Below are 19,288 nucleotides of genomic sequence, written 5' to 3'. Positions count from 1 at the left end.
GGTTTCCGGAAAACAGCACATAGATCACAGAACCACAACAGAAGTTCCCGTAACACAAAATTTGACCTGCCTATTTGGAGATACAGAAGTTAGGTAAGAATTTTGGTCCAAAAAGTGGTAAAATGAAAGCTGTGGAATTGCAGACCTCACGCTATAACTTGAGGAAATAATAAAAAGAACAACCCGTAATGTAAATGTGCCTGTGGGTTGGCACCCAGAGTTGCGTGCAAGATACCAGAGATGACATACAACACACTCTTCATTCCACAGTGACCCAAACAACTTCCAATCATCCGAACCCTACATAACCTACGTCGCTGAATATCTGAATGGTAGGAGTGGCTGACAGGAAAGATACTTACTTAATCCTCAGACACAAACAAACTATCAGAAGTGGAGTCAACAACAGCCTGGAACACGGAATTTCCAACTGCACGGGGTAGCTTTGGAGTAGTGACACATTTTGTTCAACTTTTAGGTTCAGCTGTAACGTAAGGTGCAGTGGCTTATTGCAAGTATTTCAAAGAAGGGTGTGATAAAGAAAGCAGGATTCTTACTGAGCGCTGTTAAACCGGTTAGTAACCCCTGAGAGAAACTGGCCCACTTGGCAGGACTTTTACGCTTACCGTGAGATGAACGTTCATCGCCTGGTTCAGCTGTGCTGCTGCCGTACAGTTGGCACGCTGCAGGTGCTGGACTAAAAGAATTCATGAGTCCGTAAAAATTTCTCCAAACACTTCTACGAGAAATAACACATTTTAAAACATATATGACGATCCTGCCTCTTCTCTTGGCAAAGAAGGGATTCAGATTTTTTTCTTGCCCACACTTACTTGTTCAGAGTCTGTGAAAGGCAGCTTCAGGAAAGTCTCCCACTAGTTCCATCTCCCGACAGATGTCATACATATCTTTTAATAGCTCTTCCTCCTTTAACTGAGCGGCGTCTTCCTGCAGCAGACCTCAAGCCTCTGCCATGCACCTGTAGTTAATTTTTTGAGATGTAAAGGCGTATTAATAGTATAACTAAAAAAGATGCCCCACAATTACTGTGCTCAAAGTTTAAAGGAAATTTAGGGGATTGTGATTTCTAGTGTTTGTTCTCCACCTTTCACGGTATTTCAGTGCCAAAATGGTGGCATATATTTCTTTACCTATTGGACAACAGCACAGTGAGGAAAAGCTGCTCTTCACAACTGCTTGAGAATGGTGGCTTCATCACCTGCATGTATCTGAGGGCTCGCCCATGCTCTCCTTGGCACATGAGGGACTGAAGAATTCTCACGTGTTGCCACGACACAGGTTTGACTGTAGCTGGGTGAAAGAGCAGGGCCAGGGAATTCTGCAGAAGGTGGAGATCAGGTTTACTAAGATCACAGAATCCCAGGTTGGAAGGGACCTCAGCGATCATCTAGCCCAACCTTTCGGGGAAGAGCCCAGTCTAGACAAGATGGCCCAGCACCCTGTCCAGACGACTCTTGACGGTGTCCAACGTGGCCGAGTCAACCACGTCCCTGGGGAGATTATTCCAATGGTGACTGTCCTCAGTGCGAAAAATTTCCCTCTGGTGGCCAATCGGAATCTCCCCAAGAGCAACCTGTGGCCATCCCCCTTGTCCTCTCCATGCGACTCCATGTAAAAAGGGAGTCTCCACCTTCTTTGTAGCTACCCTTTAAGTGCTGGTACACGGGGATGAGATCCCCTCTGAGCCTCCTTTTCTCAAGGCTGAACAAACCCAGCTCTCCCAGCCCATCCTCGTATGGCAGCTTCCCAGTCCTCTGATCATCCTGGTGGCCCCTCTCTGGACCCCTACCAGCCTGGCCACATCCTCTTTGTACAGAGGGGATCAGACTGGACACAAAAGCACACAACAAAACTGCTCAAAAGTTTCTTCAGTAAGGGTGAATGTCCTTGATACCGGACAGGTAAATATAAATTCTTTACTATTTGCAGGAAAAAAAAAAAAAAACAACAGTTAGCCATACAGAAAAAAAACAGAGTCCTTTAAAAGGAGTGATTCACACTTGGCTAGGGTAACCAAATCCCCATAGGCAAACATCACTTCTTATAAATACAAGTTATTCTCCCAGACAGGTTCTATTAAAATTGTGACAGGCAAAGAGCAACCTTCAGCATCAGAAGGAACATGAATTAGATTGAAGAGTCACTTTTGCGGTCTTCTGTCTCAAACCTTGCTGCTAGGATGGTCGCTTGACTATTTAAAGTACCCAAACCACTGCTTTTGAGAAAGTGCTCGACTGCTCTGCTGAGAACAACCTGAACAGATGGCTTTGGCAAGTCACACGTCAAGCATTAACGTTGACTTCTTCATTGTCTTAATCCACTTCCTGTCAACGCAATTAAAATCAAAATTGCAGATCATCACGTATTGCTGAAGGTGCTGCTGAAGCAGGATTACAAAAGAAGCTTCCCATGTTTTATCACCTGTTATTAGCAAAGCACCAGGTTTTTAAAGTCATTTGCTAGATCATAGCCTTGTACCACAACGTATGCCTAACTAAACTGTCACATGCTTACTTCATAGTCCTTGTGGTCTAGAAGCCAAAATCCTTGAATAAGCTTAACAAGGCCCGAAGGGATGGCAAAGGCAGCTGCGAAGAGGTCGACGGAAGATTCTGTTTTGTCCGGAAAGGAATGCATGATGTCTAGCAGCAAGTAAATTGTCTGATATCAAGTATCTAATTAAGGCTAATAAATTTGCAAGACCAACAATTTATCACAGGAAATAATCACATGAAATAATATTATTCCTATGATTAATAGAATAGGAATAAATAATAAAAGGAAATAAGAATATCATAGTGGTAGGACGCAGAAAATACTCATGTATTAGTCTTGCCGTTTTACGCTGTTGCAACCTGAAGGTAGTCAGGCCCTAACAACAAAATTGCATTCTGAATAAATAACCAGAAAGACAGACTCTCTGATTTCTCTAAGGCATTCAGAAAGGTTGCCTTTCGATATTTAAACAGTTCCGTTGGAAACTCAGGCTCCCTCTTTAGTCACTGGAGCCACCAGCTGGACATTCAAAACACGTGAACAGCCAATGCTTGATTATCAAAGCAAACAAATTCTACAGCTGGTTTTTCCCTCCCTTCCAGCGTACATGAAACAACTGAAATTAGGGTGTCCTTACAGCACAGCTTAGCTCTGAATGATTAAAACTGGATTTGAACCAGTACCTGGATCACTCATCGGCAGTGTCGTTTTCTCTTTCTGACAGCTGTTTTGGGGGGTGTATTCTCATCAGAGAGCTCCGGGGTGCAACAGCTTTTAAAGCCCCTGCTCTCTAGGCTCCCCTCTCGGGTCAGGCAACAAACAACCAAAGCAACACAGTGTATTTCGGCAGCTTAAAAATTCAGTTTCTGCCCAGTGGCTTTTCTCTTCTCTCTCTCTTTATTATTCTGTGTGCCCGCACTTGTAACAGCACAAAAGCAAGCCCTCTTAGCTGTGCTGGAAAATGGATGATTTCAGCAAAATCAGGTCCTGGTAAACCGCTGTCAGAAATCCTTTTGCTCTGAAGCAGCACATTCTAGTGCATCGCTCGAGGAAGCAGCTGTTTGCTACAGGTATGGGTGCTTCAAAAACGAAAAACAGTTTACGTTTTGAGAAAATCTAAGGGAGCTTTCTACCTTTAACATTGCTTAGTAAACCTGTTTTCTCATATCAGAAAAGACTTTGCAACAAAACATTTTAAAAATTCCTAAAAAATCCACAGTACAAACAAATAATCAAAGCTTCCTTCTGTGCCTTCATTCTAAGCTACATGTTTTCCCTTGCACTGTGTTGGAAGCATAAATTAGAAAAATGCATCGAACGCGTAGGTGACAGACATTTCAGACCCCTGATGCGCGTATACTGGAGGTGTAACAGAAATAACTCCAAGGGATACAATTGCATGTTTGTGGCTTTCTTCAACGCCTTCTAGCAAATAGAGCTCCAGCAGTGCCTGGAATGAAAAGGGAAAAGGTTTTTAAAAACTCCTCTCTTTGAGAAATCATTGGCTTTGGGGGAGGGCTGGGCTGGGGCTGGGGTTTGTGGTGGTGGTGGTTGTTTTCAGGGAACACATCACTCACCCGTAAACTAGGAGGTGGGTATTTCCCAGTTCCTCCTTCCTCTCTCCGCCACATCTCCTCAACTTGGTCTCCCAACTGGGAGACCATCCCATCGACCATCAGGCAGTCAGAGTCCCATTTGCCTCTGGAACAAAACGTAGCGAGGATTTGACAGAGGAAAACACTAATTCCAGCCTCGCGGTGTCACAGATTTCCTCCAGCCACAACAAAACCAGCAAAAGCTCCCACGAGCCCAAGAAAGGAACAAACAGACACAGGCATGATCGTGACTTGAAATAGACTGGAAAGAAATTTCTCAGTCAGATGAAAGGTGTTCATTAGATCATAGTGAGCTATTAAAGGAATTCCAAGTACGAATCCTAGAAGCCCCCCTATTAAGGGGAAAGTTGCAGTGACCTTTTAGTTTTCAGGTTTTCTTTTGTGCCGCATTACTTGTAATACAAAGGCAGTGTGAGCAAAGCTACCCCAAATCTCACGCCTCCAGCAGGAGTGTTCCCACACACAGCGGTGAGACCACAGCACAGAAATGTCAGGCTTTGTTCTCAGCACCTCGCTTCTGTTACTGAAAAACAGTCACGGTCACAAAGCTGAGCCCACAGCTGAATTCTGGTACCACCTGAAGCAGCACGTTTGTGCCTCTGCACATGCCATCACAGTGATGGAGGGCTGGCCTGGTAAACACTGCATTCCTCAGAAGCCCATCGCAGGCTCCTGCGGGCTGCGACGCCAGCCTTTCATTTCCCGAGGAGGACGAGCAGAAGCAGCACGCTGGAGGTGGTGCTTCTAAGGAGCCCGTGAGCCTGTACGAGAGTTACCTGAGAAGGAAGCTCAGGAAGAGGAGCGTGAAAGCCAACGCCTGACATAGAGCAGCTTCCACCTGGACTCCTCCTGCAGCACCTTGTTCATGGAGCCACAGCCTGAGCTTCTTTAGGACTTGCTTTAGTTACAGTACAGGTGCCAAATTAAAATCTGTTATCACCTAACCCAAGGCACATCACCTGTATGCCAGGGAGCCAGTCCAGGAAAGGGAGTTCCCGTGAGGAAGGCACTTTTATCCAGTCGCCAGGAGAGCGCTGGCTGTGCCAGCTGCGTGGACCTCTGCCCATCTCCTTCAAGGACACCGCGGTGCTTGGGAGTAGGAGATTTGGGCCAATCCCCTTATCGCCATCTACTACTCGTCAAGGAGAGAGATTATTTTTGGTTTTTAAAACATGCTTTCTTCTGTGTCCAGAACAATTGCTCTGCAAAGGCCGTGCCTTGCTGACCTGGCCGTGGCTGATCCTGTCCTCATCACATGCCCTTTTCCAGTAGTCACAAATCACACAGAATAGCCAGTGAATTACGTGCGCTTCAAAGAAACGATGATACCAACAAAGGGCACTAAGCAGAGGTATATATCAACGTTTTAACCCAGGAAAGTAACCTCTGTGTTCTGCAGAACACGCGCATCACTGAAGTCAAGGCTGTTGCCGGCAAATGCATGAAGCGTAGCAAATGCAGCTGTTGATGGAAAAGCCACTCGCTGCCGCTTCTGAATTTGCAGTGGAACTGTTCTAGAGATTTCCTGCACGTCTTACCTTGATAAACGCTCCAGTTTCTGTCGATGACCCGCGTAGTAGCTCTGAATCAGAGGATAATTGTAGAAAGGTCTAGAGAAACGCATATCATCACCTACAGGCAATAAATAAGTAGTAAGTTAAAGAGGTCATATCACATTTTCAACCTACAGTTTTTGCCTTAAAAGACAGAAGAACACACAAGCTGAGCATTAAAAGCACAGGCCAGCCTTTGACTTTGAAAGAAGCCAATCCTCCTTCTGCCTTTGCTAAAAGAGACTGAAGACACAGGAGTCAATTCCTTCTTGTCCTAAGTGCCATTTCAAGTTTACAGCTGAGGTAGCATCCAGAACATGTAGTGTCAGCTGAAGTTCACTATAAAGAAAAAAACCCCAATTCTCAAAGGGAATGGGTTTTTAAACATGTCACGTGAGCATGCGTAAGGCAATTAAGGCTGACAATAGAATTTATAACCCATCCAAATGATGAACTATTTCCAAGGTGTATTTTTTCCTCAAACAATCAGTAACAAGTTCAAAACATGCAGGCCGTGCTTTTACTGTAAAGTCAAGCATTCCCGTGTTGGTGCTTTAAGAGTTACTCGTTTAAAATCCCAAGTATTTCAGGCTGTGGGCACAAGCAACTCCTTCACTCAGAGGCTTAGTGCTGTTTCTGAGAAACACCCCGGAAAGAAACTGTTGGCATCATTCTACACGACGTAGTTGAAAAAAACCAGTCAAACCTCCATTTCAGCAGCAGAACTTCAGCATCTGCTGTCACTGAACCGGCACGGCTTGGTATTGACGAAGCACTGACAGAACCACGGCTAAGCAGGTGTTCATAGGAGCCACCTACTGCTACAAATGCAGGACAGTTCATGCTTACCTGAGCCCTCGGGCAGGAGACGGGACCAACAGAACCAGAGGACCACTCGTGCATACAAAGCTGTGAGGCTGGTTTCTGCCAGCTTCTTTGTCAAGTCTGCAAAACAGGTAAAAAAAGCTTAAGAGGACTGTTGGTATGCAATGTCTTTTGCTTTGCTTTGTTTTGTTTTTTAATAAAACTCCCCTCATTGCACTAAAGCGAAAGTAGAAAAATAACAGGGTAGAAATCTTTGCCTCCGCATTTTTTTCACTCCGTAACACATCCTTCTCTGAAGAAAAAACCCACAATCACAAGCAACCCCTACAAAGAAGCAGATTCACTAACAGTTACATAAAAAAAGGAAAGCCTGAACAGTTAAATCCACTCATGGATAAGACATCTGTTTTTCGCAGAGCAGAGATTTTTACTCTAGCAAAGGGATATTCTCTTTTCTCCTCAATATGCCAAGAACAATTTGTAATAGAAACAGCTACAGAAATTCATGCAACTCACTTCACATGTCACTCATTTGTGCTTCCTTTCCTTTTTTAGTAATTTCCAATCCAATATTTGCATCCAATTACGCACTGCTAGCTGACAATCAAAGGGAGTATTTGTCACAGTGCCACATCCCGCTGCTGTAATTTCAAGCCGGGTGCTTGTACAGCTCCTTGCTGAACGCAGCCTCCCCACCCACTCGCACCAGCCCCGCAACAAACTCTTGCCCTGAACTCAACGCACGTTAAGTGGCAGCCCCAACCCCTCCCATTTAAGCCCCTTCTCCCGGCTACATCTGACTTTCTGCCAATCAGCAAAACCAACAGCAGCTCCTCTTTCCACAATTACAGCCCCAGCATCATTCCAAATCTTAATAAAACATACCACAGAGTTAGAAATACTGTGACAAACCTTTTCCAGCCAGCTCGTGGGCTGCTGTTAGAAAACAGTTTAAGACTCTGCTAAGGTTGCTCAAAAGCAACTGGCGGCGCTGAAGAGCCTGTAACCTCTGCGGGTCAGTGGAGCTGCAGGAGCCGTCAAACAGCGCAACACCTTTTCAAGAGCAAGTATGAAAGCGTCAGCCTGCAGAGCAAGTTCAGAGTCGCAAAGCGCACTTCCAGATCTGCGGGCAAGACCATCTACCAGCAGATCACTGAATGAGCTCAGCTGGAAAGAATGACTCTAGGTTTGCAGCATGGCTGCACTAGTACTCACAGATTCGGTCAAATTCGCCTTTTGTATAGATCACTTTGCTCCATGTCCAGTCAAGGGCAAACTCTACATTAGCAGCAGAACTTGGCTGCTCTTTAAAAAGAGAGAACAACAAAGAAATGAATCAAGAATTCCAAACTAAAAAAATATGCAACACAAAAACCACATAAGAAGTGTTACCTTTAGATGTCCAAAGCTTAATGCAGCCAGTCAGAAGCCCTACAGAACCTGTCTGGGCAGCAGCTGACAAGACCGCGTCTAACTGCTCCTCCTAAACGTAGCAGACAAAGAAAAGGAGAATCCCACCTGCTTTCAACATCCCAACCACCAACAGTGCGTGCTTGTTTCTAACTGTGCCCTCACTCGGGCATCACAGGCTGGGCTGCTTGTTGCTGTGAGGAGCACAGGAAACTTTCCCTCTGACATGACAACTTACCAAAGGCTAACTCTAACCTCCTGCACGGAACCTAATGCTTTGAGGAACTGACAAGGGGGGGAAGGTTGTTCTGAGGGAACGATGCTTCCTTTTCTCCAGTCTGCCCTCCTTTTCCCAGCTCATCAGGGATCAAAACCCGAAATCAGGACCACGCAGGCAGTTGCACTCATTGATGAGAGAGAAGGAACAGCTTTCCCCGACTTTCTCTTCCTGCTCCTAGAGCAGCGCTGTCTTCCTTTCTAGACATTCAGGCCCTGATCGTGCTTCAACGGGAGGCAACGGTGGGTTTACACGCCCAAGAGGGGACCTCAAACATCTCCATTTGCATAAAACTGGCAGGGTACAATTGCAGTTACGCGTGTGGATGGGCAGGAGCAGCATAAAATGGTCTCTGACTCTAAAAGCAGCGCCATGGAAAGCTTAGGAAAGGTCCATCTCTTGACATTCTCAATAAAGACACAGTAAAAGCTCACCTCCTTCTGGAAGCCGCTGCAAGTCATATGAACAACTCCAGAGCTCAGCAAGCACCTGCCATCTGCAGAGACAACGAACGCTGGACAACATTCCATACTCTCACCGTGATGGAAGCACCAGTTTACCTTTTTGTCATAGCAGCCTCTGGAAAGGTACAACTGAGTACCCGTTCTCCTCCTCAGAGCACTTAAAACCTTTTTTAGAAAAATAATGGCTGAGTGTAGAGATTTTACCTCCAGGGCTATCGAGGTGCTGCGCTTTGAGCTTCAGCCCAGAGTCACTTCATTTGATCACCAGCACCAATTCACGGGCTGCGTTACAGAAGCACCCAACCCCCAGACCCAGCCGCCTGTCAGACGGGTGTCACAACAGCACACACTTGGTCAGTACAATGTGATCAGAGGTGGGGGGGGCGGGTTAGGGTGTTTTGGTTTGGTTGGTTTGGGTTTTGCCTGACAACCAATGAACAAGGGAACCAATAAATGGCATTTGAGCTCGGTTTAAGCTTATCACTATTCAAAACAGTGAAATACCTACCAAAATTATAGGTGCTTGGGTGAAAACACAGCTCAGGTTGTGGATAAGAAGGAGCCTGATACCAGCAATTAATGTCAAATACACCCAAATAAGTAGATGGTTTTCCCTGGCCACGTGTATTCACTTGCCAGCTGAAGACTGAGACACTGGTGTCAGGAGATATGACTGGAAAAGACAAGACATTGTTTCTTAGTGGGAGAAAATACAATATACCTGACATTTTCAAAACACCACTTTCTATTTTGGCTTCATTCTGTTACATCACTCATGAAACACAACACTTCAGTAAGAATAATTTTAAACATTTACACCGTAGCAAACACCTCTGTGATAGGTTTCAGTCATACTGCTCCCCTTTTCGAGTTCCAATTGTCTCCATCCTAAGCCAAATCAAATACACAATTATCAGCTAATCAGGTTTTCCATACAGTAAGAGTGGATCAAGATGGTTAGCAAAAAAAACCCCACAAGAATCCCAAAACAAAAACAGACCCTAGGAAAACATACCTCGCTACTTTTAGAAAGCATGCAAATACTTGTCGTATACACTTGATCACTCAGCTGGCATTATTAACTTCCAGATTTGACTGAATCACAAGTTTTTCAAATAGCTCCTTTCCAGCACAGTCAGAATGAAAGAACACAATTATCAGACAAAACAAATACAAAATCCCAAACCCAACAAACAGGAAATTGGAACAAAGAGTTTAACATCAAACATTGACCATGTTACACTCGGGTTCTCTCAAGAAGTGGGACAGTCTGTCTCCTCTGGGGAAGGCATGCTCTAGATGTGAGCAAAGTGGGTGGTGCATCCTTTACCCTGACAGAGCAGGGAACCAGCAGACAGGTTGTTTGGCAAAATGGGTCTCTGTTCTCTGCTGAATTCATCAGTGCTGCTTAGGGAGCCTCCCACGCTGTACTGTGTTTCATCGTGAACTCCTGGGCCCTTTCACTTGTGTGAGCCGCTGAAACTGCCCTTGAAGATATCAATTAGTTCCATAAATCAGAAGTCAGCTGCATTTCTAACCTCAATCCACATCCAACAGAAGCTCATGTGGGCCCACAACTTGAATAGTTTCTGGACAAAAGCTAATTAGGAGCCATCAGAAAAATTACAAGTATTTTTCCATGCCTCACACTTCATAAAAAGGGGCTTTTTTGTTGGTTTTGTTGGTTTTGGTTTGGTTTTCTTTGGGGGGTGCATGTGTTGTTTGGTTTTGGCAAGTTTTTAGAAGGCCCTCTCCCCAGAATCGTGACACAAGTGGAGAAAATCCAAAGGTGTTTTTATTAGACTTTGACACACTGTTGTTAGAGGGTGGCACCCCAAAAGAGGTGGAAGCTGCCTCTTCAGGACTAAGTCAAAGCTAATAAGCACAAATAGCCCAGAAAGTCACGCCAGTGCCTCCTTTGTGACATCAGGCATAAGTTAAGGCCAGTAAGAAGAGAGGGAAGGGCATTCACACACCCAAACAAAAGGCTATGGCAGTTATCACTGCAGCCGGCTCAGAGATGTGCTCAGAGCATCACTGGATGTGCAAACCCAGAGATGCACATCCAGTTGTGGCAAGATAATGAAAGACACCAGAGGAGTTTTAACTGCGTATACGGACACGGGAAGCCAGAATCTATTGCTTTAACAACTTGTAGGTGTAGGAACCTATTAGACACAGAGAGGGCAAAGTGCACGGGCAGATCATAGACTCATGGAATCATTTAGGTTGGAAAAGACCCTTAAGATCATCGAGCCCAACTGTAAACCCGATACTGCCAAGCCCACCACCAGACCATGTCCCAAAGCGCCACGTCTGCACATCTTTTAAACACCCCCAGGGATGGTGGTGCCACCACTTCCCTGGGCAGCCTGTTCCAATGCTTCATAACCCTTTTGGTGAAGAAATTTTTCCTAAAATCCCAACTAAACCTTGTGCTCTAGACCCTTCACCAGCTTCGTTGCCCTGCTTTGGACACACTCAGCACCTCAGTATATTTCTCGAGTGAGGGGCCCAAAACTGAACACAGGATTCGAGGTGCAGCCTCACCACTGCCGAGTAGAGGGGGACGATCACTGCCCTACTCCTGCTGGCCACACTATCTCTCACACAAGCCAGGATGCTGGTGGCCTTCCTGGCCACCCGGGCACACTGCCGGCTCATCCAGATGGTTGGGGAAGGTATCAAACAGATCTGGCCCCAGGACCGAGCCCTGGGGAACACCACTTGTGACCGGCCGCCAGCTGGATGCAGATGCAGGCATAGGTTTGAAAAGGGGAAAAAACAAAGTTCAGGGAACATTCCTAAGCAATGGAGGGGATGATCTTACTGTTCAAAGATGAGAGCTGGAGGAATAAAATCACTGACAAGTGTTATAGAGGTGACCCCACCATACATCGCTACAGCATGTCAGCAAGCATTGAAGGGAAAAATAGGGTTTATCTTAACAAGTCCCACAGAACCCAAGCACCCAGTTTTTCCTTTGAAATAAGCCCAAGAAGTTAGTCTATATAGATTTTTAAGACTTTCAGACTGTGGGTATGGAACAGCATTCATTGCTTGGACTCCAAAACCATTTCGTTTAGAGTCACCAAACACGGACATCAGGAACAAACCTTCATCAACGCTGCCTTCTCTGGCTGCGTGGGTGGGAAAGGTTTCTACAGCCCGACAGCTGACTAACTTGGCCTTGCTGCCCTGCCCTCTCAAGGGAAAGGCTCCGCCCGTCAGATCCAACCTGTTACTTTTCAACACAGGATGCCAAACGCTGCGGAAAAAATAACAGGCGAGAGAAAGGTCATTCTGAGATAAAAGCAGACATTACACCTCAGTAGGAAAGAATGTCTATGTCTAATAGAACACGCGTATTGTTCTCTAGCTCTCCCAGGCGCTTAATCTGATAGCAAAGAGAAACTACACCTGACACAAGAGGACTAAGTGTCAAACCGTAATGGGTAAGTTTGGCCGTAAAAGCTTTGCACATTTTCAGAACTGAGCATTTCCCTCCCATTATTGGTTCTAAATGTGTTTTGCAGAATTCCTTGCAACATCAAGGTTTCTTCACAAACCTACATATTTACCTACAGAGAGAGATCTGAAATAATGCAATACATAGGCATGCAAAGCGCTTTGCTCCATGACTTGATTACAGAACTGATGAACTTAGAGAAGTCACGGCATTCCAGCAGCCAAAGCTCTCTTGCGAGGTGTTATCTATAGGCACACACCGCTAGAGTGAAAGCGCATCCCTCGGGAGCAGCCATGAGAACGTCTTACTGATTCACAGCCTTCTCTCAAACCACGTCAGCTCCTGCCAGCTCCTCCTCTCGCCTCCTCAGGGACTGATGGGTGAAAGATCCCTCCCTGCCTTCACCAAGTGCAGCCAACAGCAACATTGTACGACTTGTTTTCAAAACGTATGGACAAAGGCTGCGCCCAAGAACACTCAGCAGAAGATTCTATTTTTCTTAGTCATCTCTGAATTTTCATGGCAAATATGACCCCTGCCAACTTCACTGATACTCCCTTAGAGAAAAGGACTCTTTCCATCCTTTCACGCACGTGCACATCTTACCTCATACATGGCTTGTCCTGAAGCCAAGCGCCTGCTGGCAGCGAACGCTAACTGCAACAGATGTAAACTCAGAGCATCGCCTTCACTGGAAAAGGCATAAATTATGACATTTGGTTACAAAGCTGCTTTATACTCCTCGTTATCCTTTCCTTAGATCTAGGCTGAGGTTTCCTTCATAGCACTGTCTCGCTGAAAAGAAAAACAGCCCTTCCCAAAGCATGACAGTTGGTCACATTTAGCTGCTAAAACACAACGGAGGACATTTGGACACTAACAGCTTCTGGGGCAAAGGCTAACCACACAGCCTGAAAGCTTTCAGATGTTATGCGGACTAAAAATGGTTGGGAACAGCTCTTCACAGTGAGGAGTTCTCAACCAAAACTGCTTTACAGTCAAACTGAAAAAGACTGCCACTCTACGAGCAGCCGAGCTGAGTATATAGCTTGCTGATGCTGAGAGGGTGAGATCTTTCCACCCTTCCCTTCCCACCAGAGCTCCAGTCCCTCTCCTGCACACACGGCACCTTCCACACCCTCGTTTCAGTCATTAGCCCAGCAGGAAACCACCGACTTGGCTGCTGAACACCTTCCCTGCCAGGCGAGCTGAGCTGGCTCACCAAGGCTCAAGCTGGCACCAGGGAACCGGCCATGCTGTCACCTCCTCCTTTAGGGGCAGCAGGCTGGTGGATCGGCACCGTTAGTGCTCTGGAGCTGCAGCCTCGGCTGCTTTTCAAGGCATTTTAATATCACGGCGTGAATATCAAGCAAACCATGAAGCAGTCATCAGGAAACAAAGGAAATCTTTTAAGAATGCCAGCACAAAAATATGGCCCCTGTCGCTTTGCCTCCTTTCAGCAGGGAGGAACTAGGAGGTCCCTCTTCATCTCTGCTCCATCCTGTACAAATCGCACCGTAAGCTCCTTCCATAGCTGAGAGAATCTCCTGCACAGCCAAATAAACCAAACAAATACACCTGTCTCAACTCTATGTGAGCAAATACTAAAAAAAATTCAGCGGCTTAGAGTAAGTTTTTATTCACCTTTCTTGCGTCGACTGAGCAGCCCACAAGGAGCAACATTTGCGAGGACCATTCTCAGGCTCTTGGAAAGTAACGGCGCAGACAGGAATCCTTCCTCCTTCAAGCCGCGAGTGGTGCCTGCAGGTTTAAAAAAAAAAAAACAAAAAAAAACCAAAGAGAAAGAAAGGAGGTGAGCGACTGGCCCTGCTGTTTGTAGAAGGGGAGAAGCATCTTCTGAGCAAAGAGCCCCTGACGTGCTTCTCCTCAAAGCACAGAAGGTCACACTCCCGTCTCAAACAAGGGAGCCAAAGAAGCGACTGCTTTTGATGCAACAGCCACGAGGTGAGGAAATGACTGTCCATCACGGGTAATAACCTGGCTTTATCTCCTCCTCTGCCTGCGGAGGAGGAGCAGGAAGGATTCCTTCAGCTGCCAGGCTAAAGATTGTTCCTACTGTTGTCGCCTGCTTCAATATTGAACTGAAAATGCAGCGTCTCTTCTGCACAAGCTGAAAACAGCGCCAAACACAAGTAGTATCTTGTTTCTTTACTTGGGCTATGGAAAGCATTTCTCCTCCAGACTTCGGAACCTTCCTTGCCCCTTCACAATCTAGTCTTGCCACCCCACTTTCTCTCCACTCTCTATTTATGCCTCCAGTAGTTCCCGCTGAGTCACTGCAGATTTGCTTCAGTGAATCCTTCTCTGAACTGGGTCAAATATTTCAAGCCAGATTGCTCTTTGGCAGATTTGTAATCATCTAATTTCTCTGTTGCTTATCAACTGACGTGACCCTTATCCTCATCTCCAAGTCTTCCAAGCAGACTTTCATTCACAGGCAGCGCAGCCTTGGCATGGGTCAATCCCCTCTTTTGGTCAAGGCTGAAATGTGGGAGAGAATGTCTTTTCAGGCACAGAGCAGCTCTTGATCTTTCATGTCTCACTTGTTTTTTTACCTAAACGCTTTAAAGAGCCTTATCACCAAAACCCCATCATTAACCTACTTCAGCCTTTCAACATATGCCCTCATTGCAGGAGCTGGTTCTGAGAAATAACGTCTAAAACCTCTTTCATTGAAACACACCCATTTCCTGCTGTCATTGACTACTACCGACAGAACAAACTGCCTTACAGAGGCAGCTCTCTCACGTCGTAACTGCCTGACAGACCCCAAAGAAGCGACCTTTCCGCAGTTCCTCAGCCCACGGGCACAATAAGGCAAACAATCCCAGCTCCACTGGGGAGAAGGCGGCCCACTGAATCCATGTCTGACTCAGTGGTTACTTCAGAAGGGGATTCCTAAACAGGCCAAGATTACACTGCACAGTTCCGTCCCTGAAAAAGGTCACTTTGAAGTAACACACTTCCTCCTCAAGCAAAGCCTTGAGAGCCCTGCACCTCCAGGCGTGACCCAGTGCAAAGGGCGACTTACTCCCGCTGCAGAGTTTTCACATCCCACAGTGACAGGCAGCCGTCGGAAAAACCCACGGCGAGCTGGTTGCTTCTGCTGATGTAGCGCAGGGTCGATATTGCTGTTCCTGAAGGGCTTTGCAGTTGAAAGCAGAGATGTCTCCCTTCCCCGGTCACCATTTCTCTTCTTAGTGGAACTCCAGCAGCAATTCTAGCGGCAACTGTTAGACCTGCACACACAAAACCACACGCTAAATGAAGGTGTTATGCCACTTAGGTTGCATCTGAAACACGGACGTGACAACATGTATAATCTAATCCTACCGTCCCCGGCAAAATACCCATTTGTGAAACACTTGCTTTGCTCTTTCCATTTTGCATGTGCTCAGAGAACATAAGAGCTCTCGCACTGCACAGGTATTCTCTCTCCTATTTCAAAACCAGGTAAAAGCGCAACCTTCATAGGCAAATTCTTCCTGGACCCTGCACATCAGGAGTTTGGGCCTCATGATGAAGTTACCTGAAGCGGCATTAACTCCTGAGGCCACTCTTGTAAGCGCCAAAACAGTGAATGCAATCCGAATACGCAGATTAGAGGTTTCATTCATCCAAACGCAGGGATTTTGATAAGGCATATTTACTTTAAAAAACAAGCCTAAACTTTGCCCCAAGTCAATGAACAGAAGCAGAAGAACGTTCCCAAGAAACAGGGCACGTCCGACACACCTTCCTATCCGGCAGCTGCAGCTTACTCGGAGGCTCAAATTCCTAACCCTCACTGGCGAGTCACAGTGAGAGGGACCCTGGTGGGAGGGGGCGTCTGTGACATTAGGAGGAGTATGAGGCCGCTCCCATTTTAATCCATTCAGGACCAGACGGTGTCAAACCGCCAGCTGTAATCAGCAGTCATAAACGTCTGCGCACCAGTAGCTTCCAAGTGGGATGTGTGTTGTTGATTCAAAAGACACAAGTTTTCTTCCTTTTCAATTCAAGTTTAGAAACTGCCGCTTACCCGATGGCTCATTTTCCCTCTGGCTGCAAGATGGATCATCCAAACCAAGGTCCACCACAAGTAGATGACCAACATCTGTCGCCACCGCTGCCACTCCAGCGAGCCACCACAGAGCCTGGGGTAGGTGCTGAGGGCTCATGCTGCCGCCTCCGGGACTAGTTCTGGGCTCTATAGCCGTTACCTACAGGAAACCTACAAGTTAGTATTTAACCTGTTTGACAAGCGAAAGAGAAATCACTCAAACGTGAAGCCAGAATTAGCCCATCACAAACAAGAAAGTAAACACAGGATTGTAAGACTTAAAAACACAGCATTGTTTACCATTATATCAAGAAAAAAAACAAACAAAAAAACCACAGAAAAAAAAGCCCTGTGCAGAAATCCATTTCTGCCTTGCATTTACTGGATTTCCTACAGTTATTTCACTCCAACTGCAATGGCGCATTCTACCATTACAGCTTACCAATTTCCATTTCCTACTTAGAAACCATTAACTCAAAGAAAACATAGAGAATCACTCATATGCAAGAAACTTTACCACATTTAAGGGACCTAAGGACGAAAGACCAAACTCACTCTCGCCCTCCCACTGCTCCCAGCCCAGCAGCCCTGGGATACAGCCTACGCCTTCTTTGCCAAACAGCTGTCGGGGCAAATCACGGCTCTAAGTGAGACGCGGCAGCGGCCAAGTTGCGTGGGAGACACCCCAGTGCCCTGGGAAGGGAGTATTTGGACAAAGTGGGCAAGGGAGAGAATAGCTTAGTAACATTTACACCAGTCCTCGGGCAGAATCAAAAGGGCAACCAGGGAAAGCAGAAGAGTTTTAAACGCACACCAGCACCTCCGTGCATGTGAACACAGACTTAAAAAGCCGGCCTAAACAATGGCAAAAAGCCCAGCAGCTTGGTCGACAAAAGCCAACTCCGGCTGAGGAGAAGCGCACGCTGCTCTGTAACATGCGGAGCCGCCTGCCAGCAGCTTTAGTACAAGGCCCTGATGAAGACAGGCCTTTCAGCACCTGCAGCCCCTCCTGGGACAGCCCTGACTGCTCCAGCAGAGACACCAGCACGTGAAGGCTCCTGCACTAAGGCTCGGCACTGGCTTTGCATATTCTCCTAGACTGCTGCCAACTCCTTCTGGGAATGAACGCAGAAAGCCTGTCTCAGCTCCCTCACTCTGAATGCTGCCCTTCTGCCTCGTGCAAACCAGGAAGAGTGGGGAAAATACCATTCCATAGCTCTGAAACATGCAACCGGTATAAACCAATTTAGTATCTCTAATGTTTTCAATTCAGAGCTGCTTTTACAAGAAGCCGATTCAAATAATACTCCAGTATCAGTTTCCGTTTCCTGCTGCGTGTCCCCTGCGTATCCAGAGGGCAACTGGAGATTTGGAGATGCTCCCACAAAAAAATAGCCAACCAAAGCCAAAACTAAATGCCCCTGCCAATTCCTGCTAAGCTTGTGAGTTTGTTTTTTTCATCTCACTCGTTTACTCTCTGCATGACCACACACCTACTCTTACACTAAAAGGCAGTCGGACAGTCACTCTAAATACCCTGGATTAAGGCACCAATGGCTCCACACCTTGCACCAGAGTCACTCTCTGTCAGTGTTAACCTGTACAACTTAGTTGCCCACAGAAGATACACCCACAAGGAAAACAGTCCTGAAATTAAGGTGCTCATTAAAGCCTTAAAACAGTTGTGACAAAAACTGCAGAGAGTGATGTTCAGACCAGATCCGCATCTCACTTTTTATAAGAATCAGTGTGAAAATCAGAGAAGCATTCCGGCAGATTAAAAACCCCGGTCAGGTAATGTATAAATGTGGAAGGAGGAGTTACCGAAGAAACTCAAAACATAGGGGCAGTGGCCACGTGCCAGATTTATCTACCTGGTTTTGCTGACCCTGACTCCCACTCTCAGCTGGGAAGTTCACAGCCCCGCGAGCAATACCTGTGCCCTGTCCATGCTGGTCTCACTCCTCTCACAACAGCAACAAGTGGGGAGTGAAATGAAAGCAACAGACCAAGCATGCTTATACTCCAGAGCACTCACCAGGGCACAAGAGCCAAAATTCAGAGAAGCCTAGGCTTTATTCCAAAGTTCATAACCTTTATGACACAACAGCCAACTTCCCCCACCAAGGCTTCTTCATATTCACCCGTTCAACAGTGAACCGCTTTTCGGTGCTGTAGAAAAACTCCCTGAGACAACGGAGAGTTACGACTACATTCGATTTCAAATCACTTCTGTAGACACAGATTCAAGGTGTGACGCGATCCTTCTCTACCTTTCCTTTTCCCATTCCCAGCACAAACATCATGTACTCATGGATGATACGCTCATGTCTGCGCACAGCTTGCCTTTCCATCTCAAACGCTGAGATTTATCAGGATGAAGGGCAAACTCACACAGCGGAGCACCAACCCAGCTCAGCTCGTTAGAAATCACCACCACACAAACGCTCACTGCCAGCAATCACCCCGTAGCACTACAGACAAACAAAACCCCGCCGGGATCCCAGCGAGTCAAACCAAATCACGCGCTGGAAAGCCGAGTAATACCTAAGTATTGATTTGTTGCAGATTCTAAGGTGGTAAAAATAGAGTGAATCTCGATGTTCCATTAACTTAAGGTGACTCTTGCCTATACTCAGATAAGGAGCCGAGTGGAGAGGCCATCATTTGAGTTTACGGGTTAGAGAAGACGGGGACAATTAGTAACATCACACCAGAGTCTCCCACCTGCACCAGCACCATATGCAATAAGCACAGATTCAAGGGCTTCAGGCTGAAAGTCAACCTGCCAGAGAACTCAGTGAAGGTTGTGTTTCCCATCCTAAGCCAACAGAAAAATGTGTTTTGCTCTAAAGTCACCTGCTTGCTGGTCCCACACTCGTGGGAATGTGCCCCAGTCATTTACAGCACAGCCATGGAAGTCTCAGATACTTTCAAGACAGTATTTATGACAAAAACGAACCATTCAGGACATGTATCTTACAGGCACTTTAAAGGGGGGCGGGGGGAGGGGTTCTTTTTCACTCTGGCCAACAAAAGGTATTTTTCAAGGCCTTCTAGTCAAAGTGGAGAATTAGGTAACTACGTGCTCTAC

General features: G+C 46.4%; 2 long non-coding RNA genes across 2 annotated transcripts; both read right to left on the bottom strand.

The window, feature by feature from the left end:
* Positions 1-2,624: 2,624 nt before the first annotated feature.
* LOC142050885 (uncharacterized) lies at positions 2,625-4,281 on the bottom strand. Its single transcript, XR_012658190.1, has 3 exons — positions 4,095-4,281; positions 3,911-3,967; positions 2,625-2,682 (listed from the first exon to the last, which is right to left on the bottom strand). It is a non-coding gene; the product is annotated as an uncharacterized LOC142050885 (long non-coding RNA).
* Positions 4,282-7,733: 3,452 nt separating this feature from the next.
* On the bottom strand, positions 7,734-8,695 carry LOC142050886 (uncharacterized). Its single transcript, XR_012658191.1, has 3 exons — positions 8,633-8,695; positions 7,904-7,994; positions 7,734-7,816 (listed from the first exon to the last, which is right to left on the bottom strand). It is a non-coding gene; the product is annotated as an uncharacterized LOC142050886 (long non-coding RNA).
* Between the last annotated feature and the right edge of the window lie 10,593 nt (positions 8,696-19,288).

This window comes from Phalacrocorax aristotelis, unplaced genomic scaffold, assembly GCF_949628215.1.
Source record: "Phalacrocorax aristotelis unplaced genomic scaffold, bGulAri2.1 scaffold_45, whole genome shotgun sequence".
Classification (NCBI taxonomy): domain Eukaryota; kingdom Metazoa; phylum Chordata; class Aves; order Suliformes; family Phalacrocoracidae; genus Phalacrocorax; species Phalacrocorax aristotelis.
This window is presented reverse-complemented; position numbering and strand designations above follow the sequence as displayed.